We start from the raw sequence: 20,976 nt of genomic DNA on the forward strand, positions 1-20,976 counted from the left end.
AAATCAAATCAAATACCATATCGCTAACTGTAAAGCTCACGCATTCAGGCGCAGACAATTTATTTCAGAGGAAGGCAGTGAGAGAGTAAAAGGACAGAAAGTGTTTGTTTGTTACATGTATGTGGGTGTTTTATGTAACAATATTAATTAAATATTTATATATATATATATATATTTTTTTTTTAATGGGAACAGGCATATACAATGTATAAACCAACAATACACTGACCAATAAACAAACAGACAGAAGACAAAAGACAGAGCAGACTCAACAACACAACAAAGACATGACCAAAACAGGACAGAAAAATTTAAAAAATAAAAACATGCACAAGAAACTAAAACAAAACAAAACAAAAGAACAAAACAACTACAACAAAAAAAGGATGTGAAACTGCTAAAATTAAATTCACAGTAACTACTTAGTATACATATATATATTAATTAATTAAATATACATTTTACTCACAAAAAATATAATTAGCGAGAGTCAACTTTTAAAACTTTATTACAAATCATATTTAACAGGACAAAAATATCAAAGTGCATGAAACCAAACCATTACACACACACTGAGGCTTTCATAGAAAACTCTTCATCTCTCTAATGGATAATAAACCATCATTTCACAAAACAGCTGCAATTAATCCTCTCCAGTGTTAAGAAAAAAACAAGAGGGCCTGTGTTGTGAAAGAGAACATTGCAAATGAACAAATGTTAGAGGATCAGACTATCGATCAGTGAGTTATCAATCCGCTCCATCCCTGGTAAGATTGGAAATGGCCAATCTGCTGGCTGGATAGCTCCAGCATCGGTGCTGGCAGGTGGCCAGGTAAGACAAGAGAGATACTGATGAGATGAGGTCACTATGGAGGAGAGAAAGAATGTGACAAATCTTTCCTCTTTTTTATTGCTGGATGCTCCTTAAATCCTCTCATCCAAAACTCTCTCTGACCTCTTTGCTCACATCCGGATGTTGAAAGAACAGACTCCTACAGCTGCTACACTCACAGTAAGTGCCCTCAAACCTACGTCGCCCATGCAGTTACATCACTCTCAGGTCCCCCACACTCTAACAGATGTACAGTAATGTTTTTTTGTGTGAATATGCAGCGCTGAACTCATCTTTTTATAAAGCAGGGATCCAGACAGAAGATTATGGGCAACTTTAAAAGGACCTTATTTATGGTATAACGTATCTGTTATTCACACAGTATAGTGCTGTTCCTAAATATGCAAGAATACATAACATCTTATATCTACCTCCACCCAACTCTACTCTACTACTGTGTTATAGTTGGGGGCAGATGTGTGTTCAAAGCCCCACTAACAGTCATGAGTCAAAAATGCAGATCGGAAGAGGGTGAGCTTTTCCACAAAAGCTACTTGTCACAAAATAACAGTGAAACATACTGAGCATTAGAGGCTGATTATGATTAACACTGGTAGAGCACAAAAGCACTGATTTTGTCCTGATATGAAATGTCCAATGCTACAAAAAAAATGGCTTGAAGAAAAGTGAGGTCAAAAAAGGAGGAACATGAGAGAAGAAGGAAGAAATAAAAATACTCCTTTGGTCAAACATTGATTGCTTATGTGTCATACTCCGGCCTCCTATTTAGGCCAGTCACTGACCCAAACTACATTTTCAGCCCAAAGCTGATATTTTGGGCAGTGTTTGTGTGTGTGCGTGTACGTGTGTGTGTGTGTGTATGTGTGTTTGTGGACACGAGCAACAGGCCAGGGCAGCCCACTGTATCTGGCAGGAAGATTGTGGTAAGGGAGAGAATACAGACAGGGTTACTATTACCAGTGCATTAAATATGGAGTGGCAGAATCCGTCCTCTGCATGGCCGGTCTTTCTCACAACCTGACCTCTGCTGTCACTTTGTCTTTTTCTCTCAATTGCATCTTAAAATCTCACATGGTCAGAGGCATTTCCTGTACCCAAACAAAGGAAGGACCACCTACATAAAAAAAATTCACAAAATGTTTAAGTTGTTTGTTTGTTTTTTCAATGGTGTTTTTCAACTTGGGTCTTTTTCTATGTGTGTTTTTAAGGTGTGTGTTTATTGATCTCATGTGTGTCTAACTTTATAAATACACTTCAATTAGGGATTCATTGATCCAATGCAACACTGATGCTTGCTGACCTGCTCACTGAGTGGCCTTATTGGTCAGATGAACAGGTTATTTGTCATCAGTTACATTAACTCAAGCGGACTACTTATACGCTGCTGTGACAAATCTCAATAAAGACGGGAACAAAAAATATTATTATATCAGGAAGTGGTACTGGCAGAGCTGAAGTATTAGGAAGTGTATTGGAGAGGAAAACGTTGAATCAGTATATGTCTAATTTTAAACCCCACCCTACAAAGGCTGAAATCTGCTAACATGCTGTAAGGTGTAATTTTCACTTTGGTAAGACTTTACTCTCACTGCCTGTTCAGGAAACACAACTCTAAAGCGTTCCAAATAAAACTCCATTTAATGAACACCTGTCTTCAAGTCTGTCCAAGAAATTTGTAGCAAATTACACAGAGAATCTTTTGTTTCGCTGAAATGAGCCAGATTACCACACTGCATTAATGTATTGTATCTATCTATATAGTATATTGGACACCTGAAGTTCCAGTTTTTGGCCAGAGATATTGTGCACACGCTGCCACCGAGGAAATGTGAGTTCAGAGAGAAAACCCACTAAATACCCAGTAGTGCTGCACTTTGGCATGCACATAAAAAAGAATATGCTCAATTTAAAATGACTGCATGAATGAAAAGGAAGCAAATAGCTGGAGAATGTACGCAAATTAGATTAGACAAACTTGCCCTAGAGTCCGAAGGCAATGTCACGCTAGTTTTCTCAAGGGAGTTATGTTTTCTGTGGCTTTTCATACAGTTCTTGCATAATACCCCTGTTGGAAAGAGCTATGATAAAATGATCCATGATGTTTAATATCAAATAAAGTAGATTTAATAAATGGGGCTCCACCTACATGTATTATAAGCCCCGACTCCACACCGATATATCTCGTGCCAAAATCTTCAACGGAATGAATACCAAAGTATTAAACACATTTTAAAGCCAAGAGTGAGTGGGACTAGGCTCACGTCAAAACAGGATTAAAACTAAGGGGTAGAAAATGTGAGAAATGTCTCTGCCGTTGAGGAAATATATAAATAAAGGAGTCATCAATAAGTATCTTAGCATGTGTGAATAATGCATGTGGCCATTTCCCGTAGCCAGAGGCAGGAGATATTATTACACCATCAGATCAAGGTAATAAGTTGGAGAGGAGAGGGGGGGTAGAGAAGGCTGGGGATATTACGCACCCCCCCCCCCAATTGCCTAATGCCCAACTCCCTCAACACACAAAAACAGCAGACACACACACACACATATTAAAAGTATAAAGAATAAATCTTGCCTAAACATTTCCACTCACGCTTGACCAGCGTCAGGTGTTGGCATGTGGTCCACACAATGCAGAGTGTAATGCCAAGTGTCACTGGGGTTCATGTATCTCCTTTAAAGAAAGCCACCTGATCCGGTGCTAATCCTCCTGCTAAATTGGTGCCACTCGTTTAGCCGAACTCTGGATTATTTCATGTCTATTACAACTCACCACAGAAAAAATAAAATAGTTTTAGCCTCCAGTGACACCACAGCTGCTGCAATACTGACTATTACACACACTCGGGAGTTTCATAATTTTCACATGGATTTCAAATTGTTCACAGCAAAAACTGGATTTTGTTCATCATCCTTAATCAATGAACAGGATTAGGAGTTTCAGCTATGTTAAAAGCTTTGAGACACTGTATTCAAGCACAGTGGTGGTTTGAGCTCACATCAATGCGTTAACACGCTGATGTGCTGATGTTAAACGGGTACAATACTCATGATGTTCATGTTTGTGGAAACAGTGAGGCTGCTGTGAATGTCTTGATTGAATTTTACACTCAGGAAGCGAAGAATCGGGCAAACTGAAATTCTCCTTGAGAGGGACATAAATGTTTGGACCAGCTTTCATGGTAATCCCTCCAATAATTGTTGAGACATTTTGGTCTAAATGACAAATGTTGTTGTTAGAAAAGTCAGGCAAACGAAGTCAGTGAGATCCATCCTGTGGGTGCCATTAATGTCCATGTAAAATGTCATGGGAATCTAATGAATAAATAATATTTTGATTGTTTTAATAGTCAAGACCAAAGTGGACTCTGACTGAAGGAGCTATATATCTCTAGCATGGCTATAAATTATAATTATACTTGAGTTTTGTTTTTTTTACAGTGCCAAGCCAGCACTTTTTTTTTCTTCACAAATTAATGTAGTGCTTAGTGTAAACCACATGGAATTACACTGTTACACAAGCCACACTCAGCCCTGCGTCTGAGAGCAACACACAGGTAGAAAGAATGAGGAAGAATGGAGTGAGTGAGTGCCATGGTTAGGAGCCATTTATTCACCTTGAATGACTTCCAGAGAAGAAGAAAAAGCAGGGAAAGGTGAAGAGAAAAAATGAAAGAAAGCTGGTTCCTGCATGTTTGATTTCCCATGGCTGACCTTTGAAAAATAATAGCCCAAGAAGCAGAAAGAGGGATGGTCACAACTTTGTGGACAGCAATAGTAAAAAATAATAATTTGCTACAGAGCAAAATATTTCCAACAGGGTCAGAGTGTAAACTTTGATCTGGTGAAGTGTCTTTGGAGCAGCTGTCCAGCAATCAAAAGGTCTTGTTTGTTTAGGCGGCGAGTTGACGGCTCAGACATTCCTTAAGTGTTACAAATTCAGTAAAGGGATCAGAATCAGATTTTTATGCTCTCTCCCTGGGGATGTTGGGAAATATAGCTGATTTAGAGGGCATTGAAATAATTCAGCTGAAATGTAATTATGCAGCAAGTTTATACAACCGGTCAGAAGTCAGTGGTGTAAGTGGCCGCACGTTCCACAAAGCAAAAGGGAGAAAAAGGGAAGGAAGGGAGGGGAAATTCAGTAATGTGAGAGGTTAAAGGGCGCTGACTGCAGCAGCAAAAAGCAGATGCTCACCGTTTCATATTACACCGCATCACCGGCTGACCAGGATATCATCTATATATGACCTGAGCTGCCCTTTATACTGATAGGAGCATCAGGGAGAAGGGAGGGGGGAGGGCTGTGAGAGACAAATAGAGTAAAGGAGACCAAAGGTGGTGACAGTGAAAGGATAGAGGCTAGAGAAAGAGTGATGGGAAGCAAACAGGGGTAATTAGTACAAGTTGGTAAGAGGCAGAGGTGGGTGTCTGGTAGTGAGAGGGGAAAACAAGGTGAGCACTGGCAGGTTTAAAAGAGGAGGAATCAGAGGGAAGAGTGGGGAGGGAAAAAGCAGGCTTTTGTTCCATTTCAAAGCACTGCTGGCGCTCCACTGTGATACCATCTTGACATTTCTCATCTCTCTTCATTTATCTTTCTCTGATCCCCACCTGTTCTCCTTTTCTGTTTCCCCTCACACGTGCTCCAGTGTTTTCTGCTTGTTCTCTCCCCAAATCTCTCCTCTTCTTAGAAATCTGCTCGCCTTCCACTAAGTCGCACTCCAAGTATCATGTGACATAAACAACTTTGTGAACGTCTTTTAATAGTAGCTGTCCTCATTTTATTCGCCCACTGTCTCGGCCCCCTCTATCTCTCCTTCTCTGTCTCCCCTCTCTTTCCTTGTTCACACAACACCTTATGCTGCAGTGCCACAGTAATGTGCTGCAAGGTCATCATCGCCACGGCAACTGAAAAAAAACATGCTTAAAGCAAGGATAAAGTGGATGATGGTGTCAGGTCCCACCTGATATCATACCAGAATGGTTAAAATTATATGAAAGGTTTCAAATGCCCTATAAAAAATCTGAGCAGCATTGCCCACTAAACTCAGAGACGGTGCGCTAATGAGGCTAGAACGAGAAGCTAAAGTGGTGCGACAACACTAGCCAGAGACAACACTAGCCAATTCTATTTTAAATGACAGTCTGCACCCTGGCTTTGCACAAAAAAAGTTTTTGAAGTTTTCGGGAAAAAAAATAGCTTTGTTACAGCTGCTATCATACTGATGAACAAGCAAACACTGCACAACTCACAAAAACCTTTCTTTGACTTTTTAATTATGTATCTCTATTCTATATCTATATCTATTGGCGTTTTGAATGTTTGATTTTATTGCCTTATGTCCTGTTTGAGGCTAACTGAAGTGGACTCTTTACACTTTAACTACAGAACAAGTTTACCTACGGATACAATAGAGTAGCCTGAACCTGAACCTAAACACATGTTCAGGGACAAGTTATTTTCTTAACCAGATGTTTAACACAATGCCTATCCCCTAAGTCTTATCACTTCCTCTAAAATTGGTGAGAAATGTTACCTTTATCAGCGCAAAATAACAAATCCTTCACCATAAAAATCTCACACCATCCTCCTACATTGTTTGGATGGCACTGGAGTCTCTGCCACTGGTTCCATTCATACTATCATGTCTGACCGTTCATATCCAAGGACAAAATACCGGATCGTCACCTTTACTACTCACTCACGGTGTTCCACAAGGTTCAGTCCTAGGTCCTCTACTGTTTATCATCCATATCCTTCCTCTTGGCAGTATTTTTTGTCATTTTGGTATCCACTGTCATTGTTACGCCGATGACACTCAAATCTACATTTACCACTAAACCTGACATTACACCAGCCCCCTACTGCCCTACAGACTGCCTGCAGGCCAGTATTATCTGGATGTGAAATAACATACTCAAACTAAATGACAATTAAAGTTCTTCTCATTGGATCCAAGTCAGTGTAACAGAGCTGCTGCTCTGCTTTCCAAACCTCCATTTAAACTCAGTACAAAAGGTGCACGAGCTTTCAGCTGCTCAGCACCTAGACTCTGGAACTCACTCCCACTACACACCCGTATTATGGACTCAATTAATATTTTCGAGTCTCACCTCAAGACAAGTTGCTTACTCCCTATTGCACTGCGTATCCCACCTGTTTAAGGGGCTGTGTCCACCGGATGTGCACTCTGGGTGTCTACTTTCCATTCAGATCCTATGGAGTTCGGCGCTCACAGTGCTCTCAGCGCCCTCGGCGGAAAATACGCTCTGGGCGCTTCCTTTTTTGTTGCGGTGCTCATAGCGCTCAGAGTTGAAATCTGTCCAACTTTTGGAACAGCACGGAAGTGAGACGGCTTGTTTTTATAACCTGGTTACTGCAGCATTCTGAGAGAGATAGAGAGCGCGTTCGGTGGACACGGTCGTTGGTCACGGGTGCTCAGAGCACTAAAAGCGCGTCTAGTGGACACGGCTCTTAATGCTCATTTAGTCATATTTGTATTTTTTGTCATTTTTGTATGTATTTTTTTGCTTTTGTTTTTTATTTGTAAGGTGACCTTGGATGTTTTGTTCAACAAATAAAATGTATTATTATTATCATTATCATCATTATTATTTTTATTATTATTATAACATCTGAAATTACTTTGTGATGTCACAAAATGTGAGGAGTTAGGTTACAATTTGTGCAATGTCACGATCGTGTACTGGTTCAACAGTCAAACTGGTGCCTGTGCACTGATGTGGCCGCACAGCGATAGAAACATCAACAACCTCTCTGAATGGCAATTCAACCTAGGCCCAACTGCACTCAGGAAGATGAGAGGATCTGACATAGAGATATCTCACAGTGCTCTGTCAACAGAGCTTGACCCTGCCATTGCTGGCTGCTCGATATCATCCCTCACCCATATTGTCCAACTTCACACTTGAGCCATGTTTTCTCAAACTGGCACAAGTTCTGCCTAGAGCTCAGATAAATCAGGCTGGTCAACAAAACTATGACAGTAAATATTATTTTTCCCTTCTCTATGACAGAGAAAAGGCTAATATTAAAAGAGGGGATACAAAACAATTAAGACTAAGTTAGGTACATTTTGTTGATGAATGAACAGAAACAATTGAATAATTGTTTTATTCCAAAATTTGCAGCAACACACACTGAAATGCTCCTGATGGGTAAAACATATCTTTCACAGCACTGAACTGTCTCGGAGATCGTCTTAGGTGCTTGATCCATTGCAAAACTAAGCAGCTTCTTTCATTTCAGTCACGTCATTTCTGCCAATAATTTTACCAAATGTCACTGTTTATTGGAAAGAAAAGACAACTGATTTATGGACTAAATTCCTCTACAATCCCAATGAGATTTAGACAAGACAGCAGCAAAACAGCTGCAACCAACCACAGAAACAGGCAGAGCAGCAAACAGACATTTCTTAAAAGATAAGCTGACATTAATGCAAGATAATCAAGTGTTATCTTTCATGTTTATAGACAAGTAGTGGGAGTGACTCTAGGATTAACATAGAGATGACCAAAGATCAAAAGAAAATGCCAGAGCCAAGCACATAATGTCACAGTAGATAAGAAATTGTCTGACAGACATAACAAAACTCAGTTTATCATAGTTTGTTGTGACCCACATTATTCCACATTATCAAACATATTACTGTAAATTGTGACAGTACTCAACTAGCACAATAGACTACTGTAATGCAGGGGGCACAACAGCCAGCCAGCTGGGGGGCAAGACCTAAGTTCACTTCTAGCGTATGACGCTTTTGAATATGAATAAAAACAGCTGACTACACATATTCGTAACACAAAATTTTATTTATGCCAAGACATTTTGTACTTTATTATTTGCTCTGATTACATATTAAGTTGGTGTAAAATATGCTAATTACAGCTGTTTAGCTCAGTTAATATGGGGATGATGATTCTTTCAAGTCGTCTCAAAAGTTGTGAGTTGGCTTATGTGTTGTAGCAGAATATCCAATATAACAAGTTTCAAAAGGCAATAAAATTGCTCCATAAAACACATGGTTCCTGTGGTACTTTCAGCTATATAGCTAGCTCTTGTCCTCAAAAACTAAAATGATAGAAGAATATTTGAGATTAAGATTTACATAATATCCACATGATAGCATGGTCTATAACAACAACAAATATTTTAAATTCTCCAAACTGTTGGGTGACGGACATCTTTGTGACATTAATGAGCTCAAAACCCTTGCTATGGGGATGACAGACTTAATCAGGTTTGCACAAGAATCCTGCTACAGAAAAGCTCGGTCCCTTCCCGGGCTTGAGATTTGATCTGACGGTCTCCAGCTGAGTGCTGGTCATTCTGAAATGATACTCTATTACCACGATATTTCCACAGATTGTACCATCAGGGTAATCTTAGACTTGAGTCCATTTCCCTAGCTCGTGAAACACACACACATTAGTATTGACCACAAACCGTGAGACAGCAGATCTGTATCACGCACAGAGGGTACACAACTACAGAAATGAATGGAAGGTCAGTCAGTGCATTGATATTCAGGACACAGTCATATGAGTAATATGTTCGCATATGCACACCATCAACTCTCTCTGTCCCGCCCGCACTCACTCCATCTCGCACACACACATAAACGCGCACAATCTATGGCTCCCTCATTCAGCTGTAAGACAAACAGAGGGGAGGGGAGGCGACGAGGGCAGTCAAGTGGCACGTGTGCAAGCTGTCGTCTGCACAGTGATATCAGTGCAAGTGTTTAAACAGCCTGACACGCACAGGGACGGGGCACAAGGCTGTTAGAGTTGACACCCACATGAATGGAGATGTGAGATAATATGTGTTTAAATACATGGTTGTTTGTGTGTTGGGGTAGACAGGGGGGGAGCGGGATTACATGTGTCGTGTATATATGCGTACGTTTTGTTCATCAGTACAACTAGTCCTTACTCATATCTTCACTGCAGTGTGGACTACCTGGCTGTGGTTGTGCCAGTGTGGTGTAATGCAGTGGCAGCGAGGGTGTCATTGAGTTCATGGACATAAACCAACCCACTGCCAGACCAGTCTGCTCCTCTCAGGAATAGCAATGGAGGAGGTGTGTGTGCATGAGAATATGTGTGTGATAGAGAGAATGCGTGGGTGGATGGGGGGGGGGGGGGTAGATCGAAAGACGTTGGAAAACAGGAAGAGAGAAGGGGAAGAGTCACCGAGACAGGGTGATAGACAGACAGACAGGAGACAGATGAACGGATAGGGTAATACAGAGACAGAGAGTGATGTCCAAATAATATAGATCTAACGCGGGAGGGAGGCAGACAGGTGCCAGTGAAAAAGTAGTCTGCCCACTTTGAAAAAAAGCTCCCATGTGTAAATTTACCACCTCCGCATGTGGCATTTCAAGCACAGGAGCCGTTATCAGACAAGGTAACAAAAAGTACACACACAGTCTTTCACTTTTTACTTTTACGCATGCAGACTAGTGCCAAGCTGCAGAGACAACGCATGCAGACAGGTGAAACAGGAGGATAAAAACAAGAAAGGGAGAAAGACAGGCTGGCAGACAGATGGACAGACAGGTTAGATAGAGGAGAGGTGCAGGTTGTATGGCCTCAGATTGTGGAGTGGAGATATTCAGCATGTAATGAGATGGGAACAGAGTGAGAGAGGGGTTTCAGGCAGGGAGATACAATAAGTGCAGCAAGATAAGAATAATTTATGACAAACTTGGGCAGTGGAAAATCCTTGACAGGAGTTACAGCAAGATGATTACAGGCTGAATAGCTGTAAAGCTTAACAGTAAAGTAGTTGTATAGATTATGAAGTGAAATAGTTGAAGATGAGTAACACTAATGATTTATCCCTGTGTGAATTCTTCACATTCCACAGTCTGGTATTTTTGATCACATCAGGAAATACCAAAGCAATGGATGCTCCCCAAAAGAAAATATCAGTTTTCCAAATCGCAGCCACACACACGGATACTGAAGTGCAGAATCCCTGACTTGTCATCAGTGCAGCATTTGGCCAAACAGGGATAATCTGTACTCTTCAGCTGTCTATGACCAGTGATTCAGTTTGACACCTTAATCTGCGGAAATCACAGAGGGCTCCTCCATGGAGCCAACTGTATTTACTATAGATTACATCTTCCACTAGTGTGCATTAGTCCAGTGACAGGTCTGCAGACTGCAGGGAAAACAGCAATCATACACCATTGACTGACTCACTGTGATTTCGCCACTCACCAAATGGCCTCGTAGGACTCCCCCAACCATTTGTCTGAGTGACTGACCGTCTATCTGCCAGATAAATGCCCCGTGTTGGATTTCTGAGGCTCGGGGACTCAAAGTCATTTCCACTCACATTCTCCTGCTGTCACCTTGATCACAGCATCCACCTCATTTTTTTTTTTTTTTTTTTTTTTATCTCGATAATTGAATCATGTAAATCAGGGTATGGGTGTGCTCGTGCCATTATGCACATACACACAAATTTTCTCACACAAACACTCTGCTCATCTGCATTCGACAGACTGCCCCGTGTCTGCTGAGGACAGCAGGAAGATGACATCACTTCTAAAGGACAGATTAGTCGAGGGATGAAACGAGAAGGTGGGGGAGGAAAAGAAAAGAACACAAAGTCATAGAAAAACCTCATTCCTCGTTTAAAGAAAAAAATGAACCCAGTCAAACTCAGGTAACCATGCATCCTCTCACCCTCACTCTCCCCCTGTTAAAGTCTTTCTTTCTCACATACAGTTGTTTAGTCAGTCGGGTGTGCTGTGAAATTCAGTATGTATCGGAGTGCCTCTGCTCTCTCCCTGTTCTATACTCTAATGACCTTGTAGATCTGCCTGCTCTGATCTGCAGAGAAGCTTTTTCAACCCACTGAGAGTCAGACACCGAACGAGAAACACAGAGTGAGACATAAGAAAGAAGAGAGACAAAGAGAAGAGAGGGTCAGAGAGAGAGAGACAGGGGGGTGAGGAAGTGAAAACTGTGAAAGAGAGAGAGGTGTTGAAAATAGTGAGTGAGAAGGAAAACACAGATATATGTGTTGTCGCAGCATCAGTCTGGTAAATAATCAAAGTAATATTGAGGTTTCAAAGTGTTCAAACATAAGGTTCTCACTTTCACTTCTTTGAGTTATCCATTTCACTTTCAGTTACAGTTTCAAATTAAAAGTTGTTCACCTGCAAACCCCTAAAAGGCCTTTATTGTGAAGTAAGTAGCTACAGACAGTGATGCTTTGGTCAAAATGGTCAGGTTAGGTTAGGTTAGATTAGGTTAGGTGCCAATGCAAGTATTTAAAAATGGCTGAGATTAAGGACTTAATATAGGTATGTTTCCCTTTTTATCAGATAGTCAGTTTTGAACTTGGCAAAGGTTACATGAAAGAGAGGATGAAGTCACATGCGGTAACTGTGCAAAATCACCAGCACTGAGCAGGTGAGAAAAAGCATTTGGAAAAGTAGCAAATGACTTGTGCAAATGAAATGTATTTATACCCTCAACGTTAGACACTTTCAATCTATTTCAGTAAACAAACAAAAGGGCTCTAAAACATAAAACAATGGGTGTGTCTATTCTAATGTCCATCACTATGGCACAGATATGAACCCATTATTTTTAGTTTGTTCCATCCTATCACCAGTCAGCATCATTCACAATCTGTCACATGGTAGAGACATAACCTCACCTATACACACAGCTACGCTCATTTACCCATTTACTTCTTAATGGTTACACAAAACTTATTAAAGAATATTAAGCCATTTTGTCTAAATTATGCTAACATTTTTTGACATTTATGTGAAATGCAGATTTCAGTGATAAGGTTGTGTGTGCACTTGTATGTGTGTGTAAACACCTTTGTGTGTCTGAGTGGCACAGACAGCCCGGGTGAAGCGGGAGTTTAATCATTTCCTGAGGGCAGCTGTAGTGTAAACACCAGTAGTGCTGTCATTACACAGGAGGAGGGTAGGGGCTGTTCATATGTGTCAGTGTGTGTCTGGGTGAGTTGGTGTGTGTGTGTGTGCGTTTTTGTTTTCATTCATTCATCCATAAACGTGAGAGCATATTTAGCTTTAGTGGTAACAGTAGGAGTCACACAACAGGGATTTCAGTGTAGTCCAAGAGAGAAAGAGACAGAGTGTAATCTGCCAGAAAAAGGGAATGTGTGTCAGTGTGCGTTTGTGTGTGTGGGTGTGTGTGTGTGTGTGGGGGGGGGGGGGGGGGTGCGTGTGTGTGTTAACTACTCTGTGGAACATTAAACACTAACGTTAACCATTCTTTTGTCCGCTCAGCTCTTTTCCACATTAAAACTGTCCTGCCTCAAACTACCACACATTAAAAGTCAGTCACGATGGCCATCTATATGTGTACACACACACACGCAGACACACACACGCACACACACAGACAGGCACACACACATAATATATTACGGAGGCATCATCAACACATCACACTCAACATCCAGATGGCAAATAAAAATTCCAGAGCGATATGGCAGAATAAAGCAGTAAACGTAAGAAGGGACAACTCTGTCTTGTGTCTAAACAAATGAAAAGTAACACACACCAAACACATAAACACACACACACAGAGTAAACAGCAAAGACTTACTGTATCTCTGCAAGGACTCATCTGACTGCTGCTGAGGGGAGAATGGAAAGTGAAAACCTCATGCTTGCTTCGCGGCACTCCTCTCTTTCACTCCCTCCGTCACTGCCCCCTCCTACCTCCTTTTTCCTTCGCTTTCTCCCTCCCCTGCCTCTTTTCCTTCCTCCTCCTCCTTCTTCTCCTCCTCCTCTTCCTCCTCCTCCTCTTCCTCCTTCCCTCCCTGTCCTTCACTCCCTCTCTCGCTCCCTCTCCTTCCCTCTTGGCAGAGCCCTACTGTATTCAGATACACCAGTCTCCATAAAAGGCAGCACAGCTAAACATGTCACACATAATTTATCCACAGCAGGCTGCAAGTTCACCTTTCACAGCTCGCGCTTGGATCGTATGCAAAAAAGGGAGGAGAGGAGAGGAGAGGAGGGAGGGCAACGCAGGGGAACTTAACTCAGACTAACTTCTACTGTCAACAGCCACGTTCTCACAATTTCACACTGCGTGAGTGTGTGTGTGTGTGTGGCTACGTGCATGTGTGTATGTTAACAAATGCTGACAATCAGACCGTGAAAATGCTACCGGAGACCAAAATGCAATTCAACTGCACAGTTCCAACGCCTCCCCCTCCCTCCTCTCCTCCACCCTGTCTCTGGACCATCTGTACCTGCAGACAGTAAATCTCATACAGATGCTGTTTGTGAGACCTGTCCACCTGCACAACCTCTTTCTCTATACCTCCCTCCTCTCTCCTTATCTGCACTACTACCTCTATAAAGCATGACTGTCAGGAGCAGAGAGAGAAGAGAAAACTGCAAGGCTGATTTTTTTTTCCTTCTTCTTTTTGAAGGAGGAGTTAAACCTTTTTGTTTGTGATTGGAGCAGAGAGATGCAGCGAGTGAGACTGCAAAGGAGGGTGAGATAAAAATAATATGTCAACAAATAAAGATGCCACCTGGAGTTCTGCCTGCTTGCAGCTGCAAGAATCAGCGCAATTCCCTCTGATCATCTGTCAGGATTTGTACAATCGATGGCTTTAAGCACACACGCCTGCTAACCCCACCTCCGTCTCTTCTGTTTCCTCTGGTTGAGTTTTTTTTTTCTCCATCCACAGCCTTTATATTGTTCTTGAAAGAAAGACAACAACAGAAATGCAGAATGCAGTTGTGGTGAAGAAAAAGACAATAGGGAGAAAGAGAGGTTGGGAATAATAATAGCTGCACTTGAGTAGCAGTGCTAGCTGATAGCTTTCTCCTCCCTCCTCCACAGCTTCAGTCCACTCACAGGACAGCAAGAGTCACAGCTCTGTTGCCATGGTGTCTGACTCCATCAAACACTACGTCAGGTGCATACGTGTCTATGTGAGCATGTGTGCATGCATGGTCTGTGTGTGTGTGTGTGTGTGTGTGTGTGTTTGTGTGTGTGCGTAGGTGTGTGTGTATGTGTCAGGTGGGTGTTACCAAGTGACTCAGAGCCACATCACTGACTTGTGGCTGCAATATATCAGGATGTTTGGAATTTATCACTGTATTGACGTGTGCATACACACGTGTATGTGTGTGTGTGTGTGTGCGTGCGTGTACGTGTGCGTGTGCGTGCATGTGTGTGTGTGTACAAGCTTAAGGGAAAGGTGTTGATTGAACAGCAGCCGGCCCTCAAAAGCATCTCTGATGGATCTCTGTGCTGCTCTAAGTGTTAATGTTTAGCTCCAGCTTCTATAAATATTTATCAATTTGCTCACAGAGACAAAGCAACACACTACAGACACCCGTAATATGGAACTTTGATTTTAGCACTGGCAAGTCGCTGTGCCCAAAAAAGGCCCTGCAGTTGTCTTGCAGTATTACACTGAACGGGATGAGGCGCCTCCAAGCTCTTACTATACATGTTGTATTGTGATCATCTAGAATACATGCTGACATACATAAGCATGTAGTTTGAGTTATACTCTTTAAGGAAACGTTTTTTCACATGCCCTATTTAGAACACAGATGCCAGATACAGATTTGGTGTCATGCTTGTGGACTTCAGCAGGTCATCTGCTGTCCTACATTTGCCAATGTAGTAATAAACTACTCCATTATAAATAAAAAATCTTGTTGAGAATGAGTTGTGCACAAAACCCTGACATATTATCACATTATAAAGTTATAATGGTGAATTTGCTAGCAAACAGTTGCCAATTTAAACATCCATCAGATACAGAGTATCATTCATTTGCAGTCATGTCTGTCCATTATTCACTCAACCTACTCCCAGAGTAAAATGTCTCTTCAGCTGTAACATGTTCTGCTGTGTTCACTAAGCTTTGTCTGTCTGCCCTGTAGTGGTGGATTGGAAGTGCACAGTGTCTTTGTGTTTTTAGAGATGTTTCCACATGAAGAGCAGCAAGAGTGATGCTGAGAGTGAACCAGAGCAATAAAGTTACAGCCCACAAAATAATGATGAACAAAGAAGTTAAAATGCTCTGAGCAATGCCAGTGAAATACTATTACATTTGATCAATCAAGAGTTAAATATGTTTAGTATCAAAAGACAGAGGCAGTGTTACACAGTATTAGATAATATTACTTCAGTATCACTAATTGTTGTAATGTTGTAGCTGGTCAAAACATTTAACTAGCTCATACACTGTTGTAGTTCAATTTACTATATAACAGTTCACAAAGTGAGGTACTTTTTTGCCAGAGACTAGTAAAGTGCAAAGCAAAATACTTGATTATACTTGATAACAGTATTTGAGTAAATACACTTTCCAGTGGAAAGTAGAAACAGCGCAGTGAAAGGTTTTGGACTTGCAAATAACTGCTGCAACTGCAGATAATTTAATGCACACTAAGGTTCCTGCGCACTGCTCTGTTGATGTCTGTGTACAGATGAGAAAATGGAAAGGACTTCTGAGCCACTGCTTTCTAACATGAGCCATCTCCCCTCACATCCGTGCTCATTGTGATCACATTGAAACAAGGCCACACATCCATGAACATGTGTCCCTTGTGTTCCTGTCAAGACCAGAAGGAGGTGTGGGGAGGTGGGGGTGGGGGGGGGGGTGAGGAAAAAAAACAGAGACAGGAGGAGTTGAAGTTGGACAAGGAGATCTGGATCTATATATCACCGCTGATCCATGCTGCTTCGCACGGCCAGAGTTGGACAGAGAGCAAAAGAATATCTACTGGAGAACCTCAAGCATCTTATGATGGAATGGAAAATCCAGTAGGGCAACAACCTAGTGTGTGTCTGAGAGCTTTTTGCATTCAGGACAGGACCTCTGCTCTATTGTTGAGTATCTAAGGTCAAATCATTAAGAGGATCATCTTCAAACAACAGCAGCTATTTCAATCCCTTGAAATAGCCACGACCTTGCAGAGCCTCTGCACCTTTCTCCCCAGCCTGAACAGTTCCCTATTCAGGTACCAATATTATTCTGGGGCCCCAAGATGTGACCTCAGTGGAAAATGTGTGAATAATGTCAACACAGAGCTCTATAACAGACTAGTAGTGGAATAAATGAATGACCATTGTTAAAAAAACTGCTAAACTCTGAAACTCCCCACTGAAAGAGCTGTGGTATGACCACTGTTTCACAGAGCCCTGCTGGATTTACTCTGCTGGATTTACTCTTGTGATCTGCTTGAGCCAGCATTAAAAAGCAGCCACTTACAATATCTCTCAGCTTCTTCTCAAGCACACTCAAATACATACACTTCCAAGATCACATGATACACTCATACAACACACACACATGTACAGTTTGATGAGAGCTGAATTGCAGAGACTGCTATCACAGAGGGGTCGTGTGGATAATGCTGACACGTGACGTCACAGAGAGTGATGGGGAGCTCTTAATGAAAGCAACCATAATGAAATGAAATCAAAAGGAGGAGCCTCTCCATTTTGAGCTCCTGACAGGTGGATTTCTGCAGGGGGAGAACAGATGTCTGCTAAATGGAGACAAACTGAATATTCAAAAGAGTTTGCATCTGATCTGCATTATGGCTTTTTTGCATTTTATGTTTCAGCCACAAATGCTCTTGCCTTGTCTGTTACAGCGTTTTGCATGTTCAGCCTCCAACGTCCACATAACACACACTGTGTAACATGACATACAAGTTAAACGGTCTTAAAGCTCCAGAGGCCTTTCACGTGACACACGATCACATAAATAAAATGACCTTGTAGCGTTTTATACGCGGTATCAAATATACAGGATGTCTGACATTAAATGATCTAGATAATGTCTCATTTAGAAATTCAGAGTTTCATTTGAAACATGTTTCCTTCTCTAAGCCCTAATTTCGACCTTCCTGTGTGTCTCCATATGACAGTGTTGAAACATGATTTCACAATGGGCTACCAGGGTGGAGGACTGAAATTTCCCATTTGAGACCTGAGGTAATAAAGTTTAAGAGTCTCTTCCCTAAGCTGCTGCACGCAGTCGCGCTTCCCAGTCTGTCTGGGCTTCTGGTGCAACAGATATGGTCACAAGCCTCAGTGGCCGTTAAACCACAAAATGACCTGTAATGGAGGAGTCACACTTCTACCCACCCATCAACTTGCACTGCAGTTATTTGACACAATATGAGGATAACTCAGAAACAGGTACTACTTTTTCATATTTGAGCTATTGTTAGTTAGTACTAAAAGCTTTGGAAACCCCTCGTGATGAAGTGTCACGTCTAATGCCTCATTGGTTTAAGTTGTTTTTGACTGAGCACTTTAGGCTTACATTATGGCATAATTAGTCCTACTTTAGTGCTACATGAAACATACCAAACAAAGTCATTTAATGTTGAGTTGTTATTTTAAAAGTAAACATTTCAAACAATGTACATGAAAAATTAAAGAGTCTGGAAGTTATCCTTTCCTAAAAGTTACAGTGTTTACCAGCACTCTCAAAATATCAGCATGCAAAACCTCCCCAGCATATTCAAATCAGCTACAGCTACAGAGTATCTGCAAGCGGGAAGGTGAAAAACTATGCAAAAACAAACCCAGTAATAGAAAAAGCTGACAAATATTCCACATGCCTATCAGCTATTTCAAAATCTTTTCTCTAAGATATATCCTCGCTTTTGGGAAAAAAAACAAAAAACAAACAATATTTCCAAGTAGGAAAGAAATCAAGCAGCAATCACTAGCAACAGGCAGGGAAGTTGTCTGAATCATAACATGTCAAATATTAATGACACCCTGTCGCCTGTGTTGAGCAACTCTCCCCTCTCCTCCTCTCAAAAGGCGGAGGGATAAAGACAGATGAAGCGAGCGTCTCATAAAGCCCGTAGCTGTCGGCTTGGTCAGAGAAAAGCTGTCTTACCTGCCTGGTTGTCAGTGTGGTTCTCTTGCACTCGGTCTGGGTGTAGAAGTGTGTGTGCACTAACACACAGTCCCCACGAACAGGAACTGATGAATCTGCACGACTTCAGCCCTGCAGCGTGCAGTGCATTATGGGGTTTCAGTCTCTCTCTCTCTCTCTCTCTCTCTCTCTCTCTCTCTCTCTCTCTCTCTCTCTCTCTCTCTCTCTCTCTCCGCTGTGTGTGTCTCTCTCTCTCTTCCTCTCTCTGTTGGCACAGTGTTAGAGGGGGATGTCCTCGCCTCCTGTCTGGAGAGAGGAGGGTGAACTCACACATGCTCTGTCCACACACACAGACACACACACGCTCACACACACAATGCAGAAGAAGCCTCATGATGACGACCGCCGCGGCTGTGGTTGCTGTGGCAACAGCCTCCCTCTCTCCCTCCACCCCTCTCCTGCTCTTGTAGCTCTACTGGCTCCCCCTCGGTGTATTCTGTTTAAATAGTGAGATAGAGGGCAACAAAAAAAAAACAGCGTTTCACCAACTGCACTCATCCTATCTCCCTCTCCCGCTTCTGCCATTTAATATTTACTCAGAGCCTTTAAGCTAAGTGGCTGGTAACACAGACCGGAGGAGAGACTCATGAGGTCATGTGATCGATAACTGTTGCTTCTGCTTTGTGAGATAAAGAGAGGGGTGGTGTAGTCGGAGGGAATAAAGACAGACAGATGCTAAATGTTTGTATAAATGCACATGCGCGATGCAAGTGGATGAGAAAGTGGCCTCACACTTTTGGACCCCACTGTACATCTTTAATCTAATGTGTGTGTGTGTGTGTGTGTGTGTGCGCTGAGTGAGTGGGTTGATCTGGTGGTTTCCTGGAAATAGACTGTAGTTCCTATTTGTGGTCTCTTTCCATTTCTCCATTGCTTCTGCCAGTGCAGCAAGGCCTGCAGCCCTTTGATAACACACATTTCAGTCACATTACCAACAAGGGAAGTACAGCTCCACTGACCAATGCAATGAATGGCTCGTATGCACACACACGTGCAGGCAGAAAGATACATACAGTAGGAAGACTGAGTGGGCCCTCTGGTGTAATCATTTCAATTTTCACCATTATTAACCCTCCTGGACTTAGCTGTTATTTAGTGCGCTGATTCACACTAGCTATTGGAGACCAGTGGGTTATCAAGGAGGGGAGGGTTAACGGACAGGGACGGAACAGACAGACGGAGGGAGAGAAAGAGAAATGGAGGGATAATTACCGCAAAGGAGAGAGAATGAAGGTGAGGAAGTAAAGGAGACTAGACCTCCTCTCCGCTGTCTCCCATGGCGACAGAGTGGGTGGAAGGCCGTGGCTGTCCTTCAGGCCCTGTAAATCAGCAGCTCACAGCTGAGTCCTGCAGAGCAGCCATTGCACTGGCAACCCCTGATGCTCGGTCTTTCAACCTCTCCGTCTGTCTTTGGTTTTTTTTGTACGTTTTTTTTCTCGCAGTTGTCATCACCGTCTCGCTGCTCTCTCCTGTCATGCTCCAAATCCAACCTGACCTGCCAGAATCCTCTGTCACCAAAATATGTGCATGTTCAAACTCATACATTTAGATAAGATGCCACAATGTCACTGGAGCTAGAAAGAAAAATAGCTAGTCAACCAGTTAAAGGGATAGTTCACCCTTGAATGATATTTCGCTCATTATCTACTCACCCTCATGTTGACTAAGGGCTGGAAGAATTCTCAGAGTCCACCGTCCCTTCTCTGAGTTACAGGGGGTCTTGGCGTAGCAGTGCATGTCCATATAACGGTTGCAAAGGGACACCAGAGCTCTTCGTAAAAAAACACACACAAAAAAACATCCAAATACCTCCATGATGCTCGTATGTAATGTCCGTCTTGTGCTGAAGCCCCAAATTGCGTAATTGTCCCGAAAAAAATTAAATAAGTCTATATTTTAAGCTTGTTTGTAGCGGAAGCTTCTCGAAGCTCCTCTTCCTGGTCCGTCCAAATCTCGCGTGATTCGCAGTAACCGCACTGACGCCGGCGCAAATCACGCGAGATTTGGACGGACCAGGAAGAGGAGCTTCAAGAAGCTTCCGCTACAAACATGCTTGGAATGTGGACTTATTTAATTTTTTTCGGGACAATTACGCAATTTGGGGCTTCAGCACAAGACGGACATTACATACGAGCAGCATGGA

General features: G+C 42.2%; 1 protein-coding gene across 12 annotated transcripts in view; it reads right to left on the reverse strand.

Annotated features, from left to right (window-relative positions):
• LOC146976493 (muscleblind-like protein 1) overlaps positions 1 to 18,871 on the reverse strand; it is a 65,603-nt gene extending 46,732 nt beyond the window's left edge. For 6 of the 12 annotated variants that reach the window (XM_085796326.1, XM_085796322.1, XM_085796324.1 and 3 more), the window contains exon 1: positions 18,795 to 18,871. The gene's annotated coding sequence lies outside the window, so the exon portion shown is untranslated. Of the gene's footprint in view, positions 1 to 13,495; positions 13,743 to 18,794 lie in introns of those variants that run through there. The other 6 variants (XM_085796325.1, XM_085796320.1, XM_085796316.1 and 3 more) reach the window with 3 other exon arrangements.
• Positions 18,872 to 20,976: the final 2,105 nt, after the last annotated feature.

The sequence above is a fragment of the Trachurus japonicus genome, chromosome 13, assembly GCF_045865225.1.
Source record: "Trachurus japonicus isolate A0001 chromosome 13, Traja_1.0".
In the NCBI taxonomy this organism is placed as follows: Eukaryota; Metazoa; Chordata; class Actinopteri; order Carangiformes; family Carangidae; genus Trachurus; species Trachurus japonicus.